This window comes from Passer montanus, unplaced genomic scaffold, assembly GCF_014805655.1.
Source record: "Passer montanus isolate IOZ18808 unplaced genomic scaffold, ASM1480565v1 scaffold78, whole genome shotgun sequence".
Taxonomy (NCBI): Eukaryota; Metazoa; Chordata; class Aves; order Passeriformes; family Passeridae; genus Passer; species Passer montanus.
The window spans coordinates 1492610-1506581 of NW_024373034.1; the positions used below are offsets into that span (position 1 = coordinate 1492610).

At 42.1% G+C, this 13972-nt stretch overlaps 1 protein-coding gene across 2 annotated transcripts in view; it reads left to right on the forward strand.

Moving 5' to 3' along the window:
- The first annotated feature begins 1105 nt into the window (after positions 1-1105).
- The window catches only part of COL22A1 (collagen type XXII alpha 1 chain), a 238530-nt gene continuing 225663 nt past the window's right edge, over positions 1106-13972 (forward strand). The window contains exon 1 of one of the 2 annotated variants that reach the window (XM_039731540.1): positions 1106-1237. The gene's annotated coding sequence lies outside the window, so the exon portion shown is untranslated. Of the gene's footprint in view, positions 1238-12891; positions 12956-13972 lie in introns of those variants that run through there. The other variant, XM_039731541.1, reaches the window with a different exon arrangement.

Consider the following 13972-nt stretch of genomic DNA (forward strand, 5'->3'; position numbering starts at 1 on the left):
GGCAGGGACACCTTCCACTATCCCAGGTGGCTCCAAGCCCCATCCACCCTGGCCTTGAAACATCCAGGGATGGAGCATCCACCACTTTTCTGGGCAACCTGAGAAAAGGTGTTTACAGTCGTGCTAAAAAAAAAAAAAAATGCATGGACATTTTTTAATGCTTTGTATGCCCTTTGGGCATGCTTTGAGGGCTTCAATTCGGGGCAGACATCAGTCCCCCCGATGGGACAGCTGCGAGAGGCTGCACCGGGGCAGCAGAGGGGCCGGGGCCGTGTCTGGATGAGGTGAACGAAGAGCGGCTCCAGCTCGCTCCTTTGGGCATGCTTTGAGGGCTTCAGTTCGGGGCAGACATCAGTCCCCTCTGGGGGACCCCCGCCCCGATGGGACAGCTGCACCGGGGCAGCGGAGGGGCCGGGGCCGTGTCTGGATGAGGTGAACGAAGAGCGGCTCCAGCTCGCAAGTCAGAGCCGAAATTCAAGCAAAAATATCCCAGCTGAGGGCTTCTTATTTAGACAGTGAGCTCAGGGAGGAGGCAAAAGCAGAAACCACCTGTTTGCTAAAAGAGAAAGGGCGTTTCCCCCCCGGCACGGCGGGGACTCGGCTCCCCGATTCTCTGCCCTTCGGGGCGCACATTTCCCTGACCCTCGGGCTGGGACCCCCCGTCCTCTTGTCCCTAAAACCTGTCCCTCGTCGCTCACGCCTCCCACCGCCGTGTCCCCCAGCCCACACCCCCGGTCCGGTCAGTCCCGTCTCTTCCCCTTCTCTTCCCCTTCTCTTCTTCTCTTCCCCTTCTCCTTTCCTTCTCTTCTCCTTTCCTTCTCTTCTCCTTCTCTCCTTCTCCTTCTTCTTCTTCTCTTTTCCTTCTCTTCTCCTTCTCTTCTCCTTCTTCTTCTCTTTTCCTTCTCCTTCTCTTCTCCTTCTCTTCTTCTTCTCCTCCTCCTCTCCTTCTCCTCTCCTTCTCCTCTCCTTTCCTTCTCCTTTCCTTCTCTTCCCCTTCTCTTCTCCTTCTCTCCTCGCAGCGTTTTGCCAATCCCCATCACTGGCCTGTCCCCGTGAGCGCAGGGGGGCTCGGGGCAGTGTGTCTGTCCGTGTGTCTGTCCGTGTGTCTGTCCTTGTGTTTGTCCGTGCGCTGCTGCCCTGCCCGCCCCGTCCCCGCCAGGCTGAGAGCTCTGCAGGGCGCGCCCGGGTCAGGAGCCGGGCTCCAGGCACCGCTTCGGGTGGTGCGGTGTCTGTGCAGGTAAGGGGACATCGCCGGGTTTGCAAACCTGGCACCCGGGGCACTGCGACTGAACACAACCTCTGCTATGTCTTTTTATGTTCATTTTTCCCCCCCCAGCAGGGAAGAGTATCAAATTCAGAGGGCTAATTTTTATTTTTCTTTAATCATGCAAACATGCATTAACAGGGTCTGTCTTTTACAAAGGAAATATAGGAGGAACTGTGTTCCACTGTTCTTAAGCTGGATTTATTTGTTTCTCATTTAGTTAACAAAGTTTTCAGACCAGACTGTGCTAGGTGAGTTGGTCACCTGAATCAGGTCTGGTGAGCCCTCAAATTGGGACTAGCAGATGCAGAAGACTTCACTGCAGGTGATAAAGCAGTGGCTGAGGGATGTGTGATGCCTTCATTGAGGAAAGCCATTGACAGGAGGTTGACAGATGTCAAGATTACACTGTAATCACTGTTTTCAGGGTTGGTTCTCCCAACATAAATACCTTGGGAGTTTGATGACCTTACACTTTTTTGTATTCTGTCTTTTTGTTGGTGCAGTTTCTCAGTATGTGGCAATACTTTGCCGTGTTAACAAGGTGTTTTCTCCACATTTATTACAAATATGCTGTGCATCACCTTCTAGCTGTAGCCTCTAAGGCTTCCTCTAAAGTGCCTAATTCATCAGTTCCTTCTCTTCTGAATTTTTACATGGCTAGAGTTCTTAAAAGAGTGTAGTGACTGCTGACAGCATTAGCATGCACGTGGTGCTGTGCCTGTATGCATGTATTTTGATTAAAGCCTTAAAATAACACAGCCCATCTGTACAGTGTGGACACTAGTGGGATCATTCTCAGGAAGATGCACCTGCAAAATGTATCTGTGTTACTCAACGTGCTCAATTAGCAACCAGAATTACTTTAGGTGCATGCCTGAATCTCCCTTTTCTCTTTGATGAATGACTGTTTAGACATTTGTTTTGGGGGAGTTTGTATAGATAATAATTGCTAAAATAATAGGAAGAAGTGTTGCCAAATAGGTCAGGCAAACCATTGCAAGGTTTATTCCATTTCAAAAGCTATATGATTTCTTTTCTTTTTTTTTTTTTTTTTTTTAAGGCTAGGCATTTAATAGTTTTAACTAAATTTTCAATCCTACCAACCACCATACATATTTCCCATTAAGATGCTTCTATTCTGAATATACAAATACTATTGTTTGGACAGCTGGGGCAGTGTCCTAAGTAACTTCCAGTTGGACATATCAAATACATGAAGGTAGATTTTATGTCAATGAAGTGTTTATAGAATATTATTGCAAAAGAAACTCCTGAGTATGTGCTGTGGATTCACTGTGAATCCATCCTCAATCAGTGTGTTGTGTGTTCTAGTAAGAGGCAGTTTTGGATGTTTTGGCCTCCTTTGTGGTGAAATGCAGAAGAGTCCAGTTCTGAGCTTAGGAATGGGCAGCCCACCAGCTGATGAATGTCATCTGGTTTTGTGGAGAATTACTCCAAGTAGCTTGCAGACAGGCAGTTCTCAGCACACTGTGGAGCAAAAGGGAGGAAAGCAGGTATTTTGACTTTTAAACCAGCAGATGACAGTGCCTTTCTCTCCTGGGATCAGTTTGGGGCCAAATCTTGTTTGTTTCAGCAGAAAATAATGTTCTGTCTGATTTGAGTGATTGTCTCTTGAATTTGAGTGAGACCTGTGCCATGAATGAGCCTTTGGGTTGGAATAGCACATCTGATGGAGGACTCATTGCAGGGGAAGCATCTGTCTGACTCATGGTACTCTGACTCATGTTACTACAGAGGAAGAAAACCTCCCCAATGGGGACCTAACAGAGGAAGAATGAGGTGGAAGGATTAGTTAATTTTTTTTGGTCTGTGGGAAGGCTTTCATGAGCTCAGAGACCCAGACAATGAGTGGGTGAGCACGTCTACAGCACCTATACATATACATAAGTATTTTCTTACTTCTTCTTGCATTTCATACTGTTTTAAGGAAAACATCTTTGCTACATGCCAGAGCTAGCTTTTAATTCTGGAGATTATGATACTGAAAATAATAGGACTAAAAGAACCCTTTTGTTTCCGGCATGTGATAACTTTCTTGCTAAAATATATTCCTGAGATTTGTTCAATAATTATCTTAGCTTCAAAGGATATTTCAATTTGTCATACTGTAATGCTTTCTCCTAAAACTTGTTTTGATTAATCACTGCTGGATGATCACAATTCCTCCTGTTTAAAGACATTCTTGAATTCTTCCCATTTCTCACAATGAGAAGAAAAACCTTTAAGAAAAAACTTACACTATGAACATCTTGTCTGTACCACCACACCTGAATGATACAGGTGGTACTGGGCTATTTCAGCTCTTCAGGCAATGCCAAATTCCCCAGGCATTTTTACATGAACTTTAATTATGTATTGTCTCCTATGACACTGAAATATCTCTTTCCAGGCTTCCCAACCATATTTTCCATTGCAAAGAAATGTAGTGGTGCATTTTTGTCTTTAAAACTGCCTCTTCAGAGAAGACTGATTCCTGCAGGTCTGTCCATGGCTGAGTGAGTCTAAAAAGAGGAATGTTGGGTGGTGACTGCGTGCTGGTCACTTTGTATTAGGCACTACCCATGGTTACAAAGATGTTTAGAGAAGACTGATTCCTGCAGGTCTTTCCATGGCTGAGTCTAAAAAGAGGAATGTTGGGTGGTGACTGGGTGCTGGTCACTTTGTATTAGGCACTACCCATGGTTACAAAGATGTTTTGAAGTTTGAGAACTCAAATTTGGGGAGTGAGGAGAGACAGCATCTACAGAAATCACTGAACTGTAACTGAGCAACTGGGAAATTGACTGGGTGCTGGTCACTTTGTATTAGGCACTACCCACTGTTACAAAGATATTTTGAAGTCTGAGAACTCAAATTTGGAGAGTGAGGAAAGGGAGAGACAGCATCTACAGAAATCACTGAACTGTAACTGAGCAACTGGGAAATTGTTTTAAAATTCTTGTAGCATATGTAGGTACATTAGGAAAATGGAGATATTGGAAATTGGTCCTTTTTGGACACAAACTCATTCTGGCAATTTTCTGAACTGGGAAATTTTTTTTTAATTCTTGTAGCATATGTAAGTACAGCAGGAAAATGGACTTTGGAAATTGGTCCTTTTTGGACACAAACTCATTCTGGCAATTTTCTTCATCATATTCTCCATTTTATTTGGTGTTTTCCTAGAGGCTTCTTCCAGTTGCTGCTGGAAGTTTAGTGATCCCCTTCAGTGGAAATCACATCAGGCTTCTGAAGCTGGCAGGAGCAAAGGTTGGCTGAGATGGCTGTCCCAGCTCCGTGAACAGAGCCAAGCAGAGGAATGTCTTCTGCAGAAAGAAACTTCTGCAAAGATCTCATATTGTGCTTTTGGGAGACTTTCAGGTCTTAAGTCTTGAAATTATCTGCTTAAGGTACACTTAGATTTGCATTCTCCCTTGCAAGCAAGTAGGAAAACTTGTAAGTCAATAATCATAACATTTCTTTTACAGTTTTTTATTTCAAATTTTGTTTAAAATAGAAATATATGCTAGGTTTTGGGGTTTTTTTCAGTGGAGATGAGATCTTAGTCCTAATGTTCTTGACTTATAAATGTCATCAGGGGTAAGTAAATTACAGGTGAAATCAAGGATTTTTACCTTAAACTTGCAGCCCACTGAGGTGTAGTCAGGAAGAATAGATTGAGGGTGTTGCACTGGCAGCCTTTGGCAAGTCACTGAATTTATGAGCAGTCAGTTCTTCCAGCTGTGAATAAGAGATAATATTGGAAGGAGATTTTATATGAATTGTGACCTTAAGTTCCTAAAAATAGCCCAGACAAATCAGAAGGTTTATATAAGTTCAAAGCATCCTGATTCCTTATTAATTGAATAATATATTCTCTAACAATTGGCAAGATTTTTAGAATTTGAGTGGTAAAGAGAAACTAGCTGGAGCTGGTTTTTTGAAAAGCATAGAATCAGAGAATAATAGAACTGCTCACTTTGAAAAAGACCCCTAAGGCCATCAAGTCCAGCCACTAACCCAGCACTGTCATGTCTACCACTAAACCCTGTCCCCAATGCCACATGCATTTTAAATGCCTGCAGGGGTGGTGGCTTCACAGCTTCCCTGGGCAGCTTCTTCCAATGCTTGACAAATCTTTCAGTGAAGAAATCCTTCAAAATCTCCAATCTAAACCTCCCCTGGTGTAGCTTGAGGCCATTTCCTCCTGTCCTATCCCTGTCACCTGGGAGAAGAAACCAGCTCCTCCCAGGTCTTATATTCAGGGATGATAATGGAGCACCAAGACCCCTGCAGACCTTATTTCTGTCTCAGGACTGTTCTTTATGTGATCTCCTTTGCCTTGCTGGTGCAGGTTGCCACAGGGGTCCTGATCAGCAACTGCAAACCTGGGCTGGCAATCACAGCTGGGGCAGGGGGGACATGCCCTGATTTCATCTCCCTGCTTCGCTCCTGATGTCCAGCTCCACCAACTAGGCTGAAAAAATTGATCATGTGAATGTGAGCCATGAAACAGGAGGGATAGCTCTGCTTGTGGGACAAGTTGCTTGTTCCTTTCTAGTCTGAATATGAGGGTAGGAGTGGGCTGATAATATTTATTCTTCAGCATCACTAAAATGTCAATAGAATAGCTCCTGCTTCACCTAGGAAAGAAGAAGTATGCACACACTATTATTGCCCTGAGAAAACTGTTTCAGTATTGGCAGTAGGTGGGTACATCACCTACCGAGGACTTGTGTTATAGCTTAGAGATTTAATCTGGAGTGGGGAAAAATAAAAAACTACCCTTCACCCTAAGAACCATTGTTGATATACAACAGGTATGTTATTTGATGGACAATTAATTTCACAAATCAAGTGATGCTAGTAGTGAGATATCTTTTGATTCCTTGTGCTCTAGCTGCAACCTTAAAATAAAGGTTTGTTTAGGAGACCAAAGTGGGCTGAGTTGCTCTTCTTTGTTACAGTGAGGCTTTCATGGCAAATACCTGCTATCTTTGTACACCAAGAAGGGTGTTAGATTTACAAGGCTTCTTTCTGTAAAGCAGAATGAATTCTCTCTAAAAACTCCCGTTTCTTTCCCAGTAGGGAGGAAATTCGGCAGTAAAGACTGGGCAGGTACCTGTGAGCTCTGGCGCTCACTTGCAAACTCCTGCTCTACAGAAAAAAGCAAAGCAGCCTGTCCTGGGAGCCCACTGAGCAGTCACAAATCCCTCTCCAGGGCGTGTGGGGCTGTGGAGCTGGCCAAAAACTGCCAGACCTGGACCTGATCTGATCACGTGCCACAAAGCTTCTCCAAGCTGTGTTAGCCCTGATTATTCATCAGGAATGAATGAAACTGAGTTATGGGTCATGTTTTGCAAGTGCTGTCAGTCCTGATTATGCAGTGGTGTAGATTTCCTGTGCTCAGGGAATGCTGTTATCACAGAGCTCATCTACGATGCAGTAGATGTAAGTTACCCTTCTCCAGCTCATCAGAATCTATTTACTTTGCATTGATTCAGTTCTTTAGAAATTAATCTTTGATTCTTTGCAGAACAGAAGGATCCCTTGAGTTAGGTTTAAGCAACTTGATTTGATTATTGTTATGTCCTGAATATTGATTCTTAAGTGACTTTAATAAGAGATGTCAAAACTGCCATATTTCACTTCACATTTGAAGGCAAGTTTAAACCATTGACAGATTTAAATATTTTTGGACTGATGGTCTTTGTTGTAACCCTAGCCAACACTTGGTTGTGGTTTGACTATTTATTGCTCAAGTGCAATTTTTTCAGTGCTTAACCATGTTGTTGTCAGCACCCAGGTATTTCCTTCCAGAGCAACCTGGTTAACACTGATTACCATATAATATTTGCATATTGATTGCAAAGATTTTCTTTGAGCTGTAAAGTTTAGAGGTACTGGGGGATTTCTGACGTTGTTTCATGCTAAGTGTAAAACTAATTACATCTTGTATGACAGAACTTCACTAATTCCAATTTCACCAGCAGATAAAGGCTACAAATAATCTGCATGGACTGCCTTCATTGCCAATGCAGTTCTCACTAATGAAGCAACAGCTGGCACCTGTTTTACAGCATCTCTTGTGCTGGGCATTCCTGAAAGCCTTTATCCATTTTGGTGGCAGGGCTGGTTTTCTTCACAGTAAGTTAAATACCTTATTGAATCTTCAAGGAAAGGAACACATGGTTTTCAGTCCTTTGTAATGCTTGATAAAAAAAATGTTTTTCAGTGCTTATCTTTGCAAAATACACCCAAAAATCTGCAGCAAACCCCACTGACTAGGTCTTGACAGGACGGTCAGGCACAGTGGTATAAATTCTGACTGGGAAATTAATTCAGGACTGGCCAAGAGGTAGCAAGACACAGCTCTTCTGTAGCATCTGGAATTCTTCTGCTCCTGTGAGAGCACTGACAAAGCTCAGGTCTGCCTCCTTGCCCTGATGTGCTGCAGAACAGCCCAGGATGCTCAGTCTGAACACGGGACCTGATGGTGTAGCTCTGCAATGGACAGTGACTGCATGTTCCTGCAGCAGGAAGAAGAAACCCATTCCTTTTGTAAAGGACAGAGCTCTAACATAGATAATAAATCTGTTCTGGGAGGCTGGGGCAGGAGTGAGCTGCTCATTCCTAACAGATAGGTTGACAATCCTTGTTCAAGTCTGATATTTCATAAACCAGCTTGAGTTATTCCAAGGCAATTTCCCTTATCTTGTTTTGCTGTTTAGTTATGGTGCCACCTCTAGAGTGCTTCTGAGAGGGTTTTTATGCTTTCTGGAGGCTTTTCTTAATTATATGGATAAGTACTTTTATGATTGATTCCTGAAATTAAAACAGTTTACAACTGGGGTTATATTATCTTATCTTCTTTCTTTGTCATCCCTTGGGTTTTTTTACTGAGTACATTTTCTGTTCAGTTTGTACTCAAGCTATTTGTATATATTTGACTACTTTTTTTTTCTTTTAAATTTGCTGTTCTGTCTTCATTTATTTTTATTGTTGCCTTTGATTTTTTTTTCTCCTTTTTAGTAGATCTTTGTACTGCCATATTTTCTTCACTTAGCATCCTTCTCACTTCCCTTAGCAGCTGTTCCCAGACTATGGGCCATGACCCCAGGCAGGCTGTGGCAGTTATGAGTGGGCTACAAAATTAAGTTGCTAATTTTGGATGTGGTGACACAGGGAAGGCAAAGAGTTGTTGGTTTCCTTCGGCAGTTTTCTGAGCTAAGACTGATAACATGTAGGAAAACAGATAAAACATCAAGTACCCTTATACCAGATGCCACTGGTATGATAAACAACTTAAACCTGTTTACTCCTGCTTCAATTTCTCCTCATTTCCACGTCAATGGTTTTGCTCCCTGTGTCTCTCCCAGAGAGTGTTTTTGAAGGCAATAACCTGCTAAAGCAGGTTCTGCCCAGCCCAGGAAGCCACAAAGGGTGCACTGAGTTTTGGGGAGTTCTGGCAGTCTGTCCCCCTAGTTGAAATAGTTACTGGCAGTTTTGTAGATCTTTGGGATTCAGAAGAAAAAAAATAAAACAACAAACCAAAAACAACAACAAAACAAACTCCACAAACCAAAACAAAACAGATCAAGAACAATCCCACCAGAAATAAGCAGGAATAATTTTGGTTTAACCAGTGTCAGTTTTTCCCTTAGCTCTATGCCTTTGTACTTCTCTTCATTAATGAGCTGAAGATGCATCATATCATGGGCTCAATTCCCTTAAATAACTTCAATAGCCCATGACATGGATGGATATAACATGGGACAAAAGGCTGTGCCACTGGTTTGTGTGGCATTTAACCCACCTGCCTTGGGTCTGTCTGCCTCTAGCAGAGAGCCTGAGTGTGTGTGGAGATGGGCTTTTCCTGCCCAAGATGTCATGCTGGGTCATCTCATCTAGTTTTAGATGTCTCTTGTTGATCCTCACTTTCAGCCAGACATCCCTTGCTGCCTTAAAAATGGTGGAAAAAAATACAGTTTTCCAGGGTAATTCATCTGACCTGTTGGAAATAAATTACTCCCTAGAAGTGTCTGTCTTCATGGATTATAGAGGGCTGGCAGGTGGTTTACTCAGATTTAGATAACTACACTGTAAATCTCTGTATTGGTCAGATGAAACCCCATAATTTCAATAAGGCACAGCAGAGTCTAGGCAGGACTGGTTCCTCACAGCTGTTGACCCAATATCATTCAATAAATTGAAAAGTTTTGTATTGGTTTAGGATCTCTCAGGATATGTGTGATGTGACAGTGATGTCACATAGCTCAGTGTCAGGCACGTGTAAAAATGACAGAGGGAGCATGAGGCTGTTGGACTGCACATTATCTTTAAAAACCTCTTCTGTCTCTTATCCAAGGCCCATGGAAGAGGAGGGATTACACTGGTTTTGGGGAATACCAGCCTTTGGATTGATTTAGTGTAACTTTAAGACAATTCTGACCCAAAGCCAGTGTTTCTCCTGCATTGAAACCTAAATAATTGCTGGAACATGGCAGGGAACAATTTCCTGTGAAATGGACACTTGTGTAAATTATCATTTCACTTATTCCTGTTACAAATAGGACAAGGTTTATTAATTCTCATTTGTCATTAAGAAGCTCCACAGAGCATGGATTTTTTCTTTTGTCAGTCCGACACTGTCTGCAAAAACTTGGCCTTTATCTACTCGAGTGTCTCAATTAAAAATTGGCCTTTATCTATGGAGTCTTTCAATTAAATAGCAGTATTATGAACACTCTTGATTCATGCCTAGGTGGGAGGATCTGTGCCATTGTGCAAACAGCTTTTCTGCCTCATTACTAGCTCTTCTTGTTTGGCTAACTTGTTTGCCTGATCAGATGATAAATGCTAATCCCTTCTCTGTTCTGTGACATGATGCTGAATTGGATGGCTGCAAAGCTCACAGGAGAGTTTTTCTCCTTCAATACCATCAGGAAGAATGGGAGATTTGAGGAGGATGTTAGCCCTTTGGACCTTTAATGCTGTATGCCCATGGGATTAGTGAAATCCTGTTTATTACAAGATAAATCTTTCCACACAAGGATCAAGTCTGGTAAACAGGGAACCCTTTGCTCCTGTCCCAGCTGAGATGATGTGGGACAGGAAGGCCTTGCTTTTCATGTAAGACTTGGACATCTGAACTGAGCTCAATTCTGGCTCTGTCACAGTAATTTTACACAAAATAAACCATAGAAATCACAGAGTGGTTTGGGTTGGAGGGAACCTCAAAGATCATCTTGTTCCCACCTCCTGCCATGGTCAGGGACACTTTCCACTAGTTCAGATTGCTCCAAACCCCATCCAGCCTGTCCTTGTACACTTCCAGGGATGGGACATTCACAATTCTTCATCTGAAATCCACCCAAGTCCCCATTCCCATCTAATAAAAATGGCATTTTAAAGGTGACAGGTGAAGAGTCTGGTTATAACCCCATTTGTCTCACCACTTGCCTGCATTTTTTGTTCATTGCCTAACTCTCCTTTCTTCATGAAAATCTCCATCTTTGTAGCTTTTCACATTGCTTGGGAGATGAGACAATGGCAAGAGCAGCACCCAGACTCCTGAGCAGTGGACAAGTGGCTGAGAGGGTCTTGTAGTTTCACACCAGGTCCTGCTGTCCTGCAGGGTTTTAAAGAGGGTCAGTGATCAGCATTTCATGCTTCTGGAACTGTTGCTGTTTCAAGTGTCTTGCCTGCAGTCAAGAGCAGAGTCTTCTTCCCAAGAATTTGAATGATTATTGGGTTAATAATCATCTAAACCACCAAATTCACATCTAAGCAGCATTTTCACAAGTGCCAGGACTTGTGAAATATTTTTTTTACAGGAGATGGTTCTTTTTATCTTATGACTTATCAAAAAAGACAAGCTTGTGCCCTTCTTGGAGAAGTCAAACTGACTCACAAAACACTCTGAATTTCATCCCCTGGAACACAAAATCACAGAAAATGAAAAGAATGGGAGTTAAAAGCTAAAAATTGCAGAAGGAGCTTGTAAAATGTTAGGTACCAGGGACAAATTTTCAAAAGTTTGTGCCATTATTTTCTGGGACAAAGGAGAAATATGACAACCATTTCTTATTAAATGAAAAAAAAAATTATTAGTCTGATACCTGAAGGAGAGTAAAATCTTACATCTTCCATCAGTGGTCACAGAATATCTGAGCTGGGAGAGACCCACAAGGATCAGAGAGTCCAGCTCCTCAGTGAATGGCCCATACAGGAATGGAACCCACAACCTTGGTGTTGTCAGCACCAGGCTCTGGCCTGAGCTCATCTCAGAATAATGAAATAAATAAGATGAAAATTCTGAAATAAAATAATTCATAAATGATAATGAAATAAATTCTGAAATAAAATAGTTTGTAATTATAATGGAATAAATTCTGAAAACCCTGGAGAATGCAGGCACTGATCCTGCTTCCCACTACTTTATATTCAACTCTATATTTAAGGCTCAAAAATTCTTTTGCTAAGGTCCTTCATTTTATCACCTGAATTTGGGGAAAGGCCTCTGACCTTGTTCACACTGATGTTTTCTTAGACAGTAGAAATCAATTCTAAACAATCTACAAGCAGAATGGGAACTAGTGATAAAAAAAAATAATGTAATCTTTCCCATGGCCTTAATGCTTTCTGGGAATAAATCCGTGATGAAGCCTAAGAATTCTGTCACTAGCAATTATTTTCTGTGATTTAAGGTTTCATCAGTGCCTTTGAAGTTATACAGACTTAAGTGGAAAATGACTCCCAATTTATTGATGTTCTTATTGTGTTGTCTGTATTTAGGGACAGATTCTGTCATTCCAATAAAAAATTATAGAGTACTTTAATCTGCTAAGAGGTGTGCTGAGAGACCAGTGGGATTGCCTGAACATTGATCCTTTTGTGAGCTGTGCTACTAAATCAGCAGAGTCAGTAAAGACTAAATCACACGTCTCAGGGTGTGATATTTTAAAAAAACTATTGTCTATGTTGGCTTCCACTGATGTGGTGAATTCAGATGGCATGCCTGAACTATTAAAATTCATCATTAAAAAAATTAATAACTGTTAAAATTAATATATTTTAATGCTTTCAATAATTGTCAAAACCTGCAGATTTAAAATGATGACTTACTTGTTTTTTAAAAATTGTGTACAACAAGATTGTGGGGAAAAAAAATGCCCTCAGACTGCTCTCTGTGGCAAACCAGGTGAGCTGGAACATTTCTGGCCATATCTTTGCAAGGCAATTTCATCAGGAAATACTTGAAATCACAGACTAGAACTCACTCACTGACCTGTGAGCGCCAGGCAGCATCTGAATTAAATGAGTGCCTGCAAACACCAGTGAATCCCCCAGTCCAGGAGTGCTGATACTGGGACCAGGACAGGCTCTGGTGGTTCTGCCAGCAGAGGAAAGGGGTGTGAAGCTGTTCCCATGAGTTCCCCCAGCGCAGGAGGAGCTGAGGGCAGCAATCATGGGAGGCACCGTGGCAGGGGTAGCCCTTCCTTACCGTCCTTCTCCTCTGCATTTGTGGTGGCTCTGAGGCTACTTTGGTCCCTGGGAGGGGTAGAGAAGTTCCCAAGTTCTGCCCACATCCTGCCCGTCCCTGCCTGTTTACTTGCAGGGCTGGAGCCTGCAGGAGAAGCATTCCTAAAGGCAATCCTCTGCTGCAGGACAGAGCTCAGGAATAAGGTAGGTCTGAAAGTGCCTCAGAGACACATGGAGGGAAAAATACTTTTCCTGCCTCTCATTCTTTTCCTGAAATCAGAAACAGGATGATATAATCCATTCCTCGATTAAATCTCTGAATTTCCCCTGGAAATGTTCCCTTTGCTGTGAGATTCACACTATGCAGAGGCAATGCTCCTATTTATAACTTGTGGCTGAAGAGAAGTCTCTCATTAAGAAAAACAATCTTAGAGTAACTGTTGAATGGATTTCAATGCTTTGGTAACATTTATTTTAAGAGCGTGTCCTCTACTGAAAGGTGGGTCAGCCTCAGCACCAGGATCTGTGTGGCTTTGTTCCTACTTTGCACTTGTGAATATCCCTTGGAGTTTGGGTTTACTTTTTTTTTAAATATTTTTTTAGTTGTTGGTTTTGTTATCATTTTTTCTTTTTGATTTACACTAACAGAGCTGCAGCTGCACATCAGGATGGAGCCAGGCTCTGAGATATGAGAGCTTTGCCACGACAAAAAAAATAATTGGTTCCTGCAATTTGGAATGTGATGAAACTGAAGCGTGTTAAGGTTGAATACTTAGCCTGCTCTTGCATGATCTTTCCAATAACTCATGTTCCTTTGAAGTCACTTCATTGTCCTGACTTTCCTGGGTTTGAATTGTTGCCAGTGAAACTGAGTCCTCCTGGTGTAATTCATAGGCAGGAATCATAAAGCTGACACTCTTGCACATTGGTATGTGGGGAAAAAATCTTTTTGCCCCTAGGATGTTATTAGGAACAAGATGACAACGTGTGAATATTTTCCAGGTATCATAATGTTTTAATATATTGGAAAGTTGAATAACATGAGTGATAACATCACAGCAACGTGTGACAGTGTTTCTGTTGCCCTGAATTGAAAATCTGTTCTAGCCTATGGTGAACATCAAAAGTTTTAATGGTGAAACTTTTATTATAGATTTTAATACTATTTATGTCTTTTAATACTTTGAACCTTACAAGGCATTTACTCACGAAGTACACAAA